The sequence below is a fragment of the Ambystoma mexicanum genome, chromosome 10 (assembly GCF_040938575.1).
Source record: "Ambystoma mexicanum isolate Mex_15411 chromosome 10, UKY_AmexF1_1, whole genome shotgun sequence".
Classification (NCBI taxonomy): domain Eukaryota; kingdom Metazoa; phylum Chordata; class Amphibia; order Caudata; family Ambystomatidae; genus Ambystoma; species Ambystoma mexicanum.
In genome coordinates, this window is record NC_090932.1 from 791,526,384 (window position 1) to 791,532,383 (window position 6,000).

Genomic DNA, 6,000 nt, shown 5'->3' on the forward strand with positions numbered 1-6,000 from the left:
AGCCTCTGCATTCGGCACCGTTGAAATTCCTGTCGTGGAAGACAGCGTTTCTTGTGGCCATCATCTCCGCACGATGAGTGGGAGAGATCCAGGCCCTCTCCTGTAAACCTCCATACCTGACATTCCACGAGACGAGCGTGGTGCTGAAGATGCACCCCTCTGTCATGCCCAAGGTGCCATCAGACTTCCAACTCAGCGAGCACTTGATGTTACCTGTTTTCTTCCCATCGCCTTCGTCGCCGGCTGTGAGGACTTTGCACTCGCTGGATGTAGCTAGAGCGCTGAAGTTCTCATGGAGTCCACCGTGGTCCACATTGACACCTCTGGCCAGGCCATCTGCATTGCCACGGACATGAGAAGAACGGCCTTGCTCTGTGCTACTAATTTCAACCTGGATGTCCAGGAATTCAAATTAGACCTTCCTTTCGAGGGAGGTGACCTCTTCCACTCCACCACAGATGAGGAGCTGGACAAAAAGAAAAACATCAAACAACCAAGTCTTTATTCATCCTTACAAAGACCATGCCCAAAACGGATACCTAGTCACACCAACGCTCAGACAAGGGGTGAACATACAGAGAGTTCCGCGGCTTCCAAGAGCGGAGGTCCAGGCAGCCTGACCGTTCGCCAACTCAACATCGACGCAAACAGCAAAAAGGGGGGGGGGAGGCTTTTTCCAGTCCCCCTCCTTTGCAACAGCCTCAGAGGGAAAGAAGGCATGACACACCCTTTCAAGGTCCACATGTCTCCAGTGGGGGGCAGGCTTGCTCTCCCTGCACAGTTCTGACGCCAGATTTATGCGGACTCCTGGATCCTCTCTGTAGTATCCACTGGGTACCGCCTACCCATCCTAGCCTCTCCTCCCTCTTCCCCTCCACTCCCACAGGTTGGGACAGCAACTCCTTTGGCGGAGATACGATCGCTCGTCGAGAGCCAGGCAGTGGCGGAAGTCTCAGCCTCCCAGCGAGGCTTGGGCTTCTACTCCAGGATTTTTGCCATTCAGAAAAAGAACCAGGCGGGCCTGAGAGTTGTGCTGGACCTTCCACCCTCAACCTCTTCCTACCTAAGATGGTTATGCCAGCTTTAATAGTGGAGACATTGTGCAGGGGAGACTGGATGTGCTCCCTGGATCTGACAGACGCGTACTTACATGTCCCGATTTGGCAGCCTCATCGTTCTTTTCTACGATTCAGGATCATGGGCTACCATTTCCAACACAAGGTGCTTCCATTTGGCTTCAACTCGGCCCCCAGGGTCTTTACCAGGCTGATGAATGCAGTGGCGGCCCTCCTCAGGACTCAGGGCCACCACATCTATCTGTACCTCGACGACTGGCTCGTCAGGGCTTCATCTCCAGAAGCGGTGCACCGCACCTCTCATGCCCTCATGAACACACTGCAGGATCTGGGCTTCACGCTCAATATCAAGAAGTCACAGCTGCAGCCTACGCAGACTGTCTTTCTTGGGGCTCATCTGGGACACAGGCTCGTTTTTCCTTCAGAGGATAAGTTCACGGCCATCAAGAGGGCCACTGAACACTTCGTCAGCAGAGAAGTGACATTGGTCTGGTGGTACCAACACCTACTGGGTCTCATGGCAGCATTCCTATTGGCCATCCCCCACAGGAGACTCAGGATGAGAATATAGCTGCACTTCACAGCATCATGGAACAAGTAACAGGGCTCTCAGGCAGAGATGATCATCGTTACTCCTTCTCTTCACACCGACCTCCATGGTGGTCCAGGGATTGCAACCTGCGGACGGGCAAGCCCCTCCGGAAACCTACCCCGCAGGTCACCATCACTATGGACTCCTCTCTCGAGGGATGGGGGGGCCAGCCTGGTCAACCATTGCGTCCATGGCACCTGGACCCAGCAGGAGCAGGAGTAACACATCAATTGACTGGAACTGAAGGCTATCTGGCTAGCACTCAAAGCCTTCCTGCCGGTTATCATGGGAAAGGTCGTCCTCATTCAGATAGACAACTCGACCAACATGTTCTATGTCAACAAGCAGGGAGGTACAAGGTCCTCTCCACTGAGCAGACTGGCAGTCAGCATGTGGGAATGGGTCCTGGAGAACAGCATCTACCTCACGGCTGTCCACCTTCCAGGGGGAGTCCAACCTGCAGGCGGACAGGCTCAGCAGACTAGAAGCGGATAATTACGAGTGGCAGCTAAATGACCTCGTACTTCAGGAGATCTTCAGCAGTTGGAGACACCCCCAGATGGACCTGTTTGCCTCCTGGCACAATAGGAAGTGCCAACAGTTCACCTCCTGACAGGCACAGGGCCCCGGCTCCCTGGGCGATGCATTTCAGATTCAGTGGAACGGCATGGCAGCATACACCTTCCTGCCCACACCGCTGATACACCGGGTGACATGCAAGATCAAGCAGTCTCACCAACTTAGCATCATCTGATAGCTCCTTGGTCTCCAGCCATGGTTCCCAGAGCTGCTCAGCATCTCGGAGAGACCTCCATTCTCCTTCCGACAGGCCCAGCACATACTCTGGCGAGCAGGGGGGCAGAGTCATTCACCCTGCACCACAGAAACTAGCCCTCACAGCGTGGTTCCTGAGCAGGTCATGCTAGGACACCTCAGCCTGTCTCAGGCTAATCTAGTGGTCTTACAGGGCGCTAGAAGCAAAGCTACCAGGGCCCAGTATAATAACAAGTGGGCCAGGTTCTGCCACTGGGCAGACTCACATTTGATGATGTGCTTTCCTTCTCGGCGCACCTCGCTCACTCGGGCGTGCAGGTGGACACTTGCTGCACTTACTTGGCAGCCATTGGGGCCTGCAGGAACTCTGAGAAGGAGGTCTTCTCCTCTTCCAACCCCATTGTCAAGAAGCATCTGATGGGTCTCGCCAGACTCTACCCGCTCATCAAGAGGCCACACCCCGTGTGGGACCTCTATAGGGTTGGGTGGCCTGGCGCACACAACATTTGAGCCAATGGCATCCGCGACATTAGGCTGGTCACCATTAAGACGGCCTTGCAAGCTGGCCTCACCTTGGCTCGCAGGATAAGGGAAATCCAGGCACTGGTCGCCTCAGAGCCCTGCACTACGTTTCACAGAGATAAAGTAGTCATGCGGACACACCCAGCATTTCTATCTAACGTGCCTTCCGCATTCCATCTAAACGAAGAGATAGTGCTGCCTACGTTTTTTCTGAGCCCAAAGATGAGGCACAGAGAGCTTTGCACTGCCTGGATGTCAGGCATGCCCTGAAATTGTACTTGGTCAGGACCAAGGGCTTCCGCAAGTCGGACGCACTTTTCTTCACCTTCGGCGGATCAAGACCGAGGTATCAGGCCTCCATAGCCCGTTGGATGGTCTCGGCCAACAAAGAAGCCTATGAGGGACAGCATAAGCCACTGCCGGCCAACATGCACGCCCACACGATCAGAGCCAAGGCAACGGCCATCGCCTTCCAGCGGCATGTCCCCTTGCAAGTCATAAGCAAGGCGGCCACATGGGCCACTCCTTCGGCTTTCTGCAAGCACTACTCTTTGGATGCCGGTTCTAGATTAGACGCGGCTTTCGGACAGGCAGCTCTTAGAAACCTGTTTGCTTAAGGACGTTCTCCTCTCCACCCTGGGGCTACATTCAGTTGTAATCGCCCATGCAGTATGGAGGAAAGGGGACGGGATGTAAGAGTAATAAGTAACTCACCGTAGTGACTAACATACTCTTAGTCCTTAGTCCCCTTTCCTCCATACGTCCCACCATCCTCCCCCCTAATAAACTGGTGTCATTAGGCAATGTTAATCTATTGTCGACGTGTTCAGGGGGACTGAGGTGTGGCGCTAGAGGGCAGAGTCAGGACAGCGCATGCTCCCAGGGCCCCACACCCTTGCGCGCCTCTGAATTTAAGGGGAAAGAAGTTTTTTTCTGGTGAAAAAGGTTCTGTCTCCTGTCCCTTGGAAGGGACACCCATGCAGTATGGAAGAAAGGGGACTAAGGACTAAGAGTACGTTACTAAGAGTATGTTAGTCACTACGGTGAGTAACTTATAATTTCTATGTGTGAGAGAAGGTATGCGGAGACATTGGCCCCTTTCTCGCTCTGCCATAGGGAACTAAGCTGCACTTCACTGATGAGGCCCAACAACGGCGAAACATGTCTGAGGTTGCTTGTGTTTCTGTGCAGAGGGAATCTGGCCTAGCAGTTGGGGCTGGGCTGCTCCCATTGGTGGCAGTACTTGCCTGATTTGCATATGGCTAGAACCCTTTTGAAATGGTGCAGACAAACAAACAAATGGTGTGTCAGAGCAGTGCCAGCGGTTCAGTTGAATTCAACACCTTCCACCCATCACTTTTTTGGTCATAGTTTGTATCCTGATGTAATCTTTGGCATCTCTACTGAAACTGGTCTGACGCTGGAATATGTTGTCTATTATACAATGAAAATGAGCTTTGCTGACGTGTGTATTTCTTTTGCATTCAGGGAGAAGCTCTGTCCGAATCCATCTCAAGAAAATGCTGGTCGGCCTGACAATGCTTTGTAGTACCCCCGTGTTTAAGGATCACCATCGGAAGCAAGCAACAAATAAACTCTACCCTTTCTGGTTGCATCTTTATTTGGTTGTTTTCTTTGAGGAGACATTTTTGCTGTTCCCTGTGTGTATGACCAAGCTTTTTTCATCATCAAATCTTTTTGACCTCTAAACGTTCTTTAAAATTGCAACTTCTTGGTAATCTTTCAAATGCATGCCTGTCATAGTACTTTGATATCCCTTTAAACATAGAAATTAAGAGGCACTTTATTATATGAAAACGCTTTCTTGTGCTTGTGACACAGTTTAAATATCTGGATAGACACAATATTACTTACTTCACTTTTTCCCAGGCATTATAAATCTTGTATTACGATAAATGATTGATGGTGCATAAAGTTTGTGCTTTGTAAAAGACAGCATACACAAATCATAGCAAAAACATCATGGTATTTATACTTCTCACCTGCATTGGCCGTAAATTCTTTTGTTACACAAAATTGAATGAATACCAGAGGTTTTTTTTAATCAGTAAAACTAGTTTTCAAAGAAACACGTTTTCTGAATTAACAGAATTTCTTCACATGTGATTGCTAACTTTCTTTGAATTGCATACTTTTTAAACGTCTTATTTTTTTTATTTGTTGGAGTTTTATACAGTGCTGCCTGCAGCAACAAATCCCTTCAGAGTTTTTGTAAGGGGAGGTGGATGACAAAAAGAGGCACAAAGGTAGTTTACAATATCTGCAGCCCACATTCCCGAAGGAACAAAATGCGTCATTGGGGAGAAAATGGACATGCGCGACAGTGAATTGTACCATAACTGCAACAGGCCACTGCAGTTATAATGTGGCGTTTAGAAATTAAATGGGTATTCAAATTGATGGGGGAGAGTCAAAAAGGGTTGGACAGGTTTTTGGAGTCTCCTGGTGTTTGTGGTAAATAATATTTTAATGACTCTGGCATCAATCAGGAGCCAGCCAAGAATCGGTTTTGCTGCTCTATTCCAAACCTTTTGAAGGGATTTTAAGGGAATTGCAGTAGTCCAAGTTGGCCAGGACTACTGCTCAGGTAACTACACGTTATGAAGAGATCTGATGGGAGGGGGTTACAATAAGTGTAGCTGAAGATGGGCATTCTTCTTGGTCGCTTGGATGTGAGGATTGTGAGAATTTAAGGTATTTCTTAATCTATGTTGCCCCTAGATTTACAACTATCTACTGGTGGTAGGGTGTGGGTTTCTATAGACTTAAAGCAACATGAATGGGAGTTTGGGGGATGTTTGTGCGGTGCAAATAGGGAGTGCTTCTTTGTGTATATATGGTGTTTTTAACTTTGAATGAATGCTAAGAATTGTATTTCAGTTGAATATTAAAGCGAAATGCATTCAAATAATGTGATCACATTATTTCCTGGATGAGTAAATGGATTGAGGTTATAGGGGCCCCATGGATATCCTGAGGCAAGAATTCACTCGGTTTGCTGGAGCATGTGGATGA

The 6,000-nt window shown here is 49.4% G+C and overlaps 1 protein-coding gene across 2 annotated transcripts in view; it reads left to right on the top strand.

Moving 5' to 3' along the window:
- MLF1 (myeloid leukemia factor 1) overlaps window positions 1-4,585 on the top strand; it is a 474,880-nt gene extending 470,295 nt beyond the window's left edge. For both annotated transcript variants that reach the window (XM_069618449.1, XM_069618450.1), the window contains one exon: window positions 4,453-4,585. The gene's annotated coding sequence lies outside the window, so the exon portion shown is untranslated. The remainder of the gene's footprint in view (window positions 1-4,452) is intronic.
- The last annotated feature ends 1,415 nt before the right edge of the window (window positions 4,586-6,000 follow it).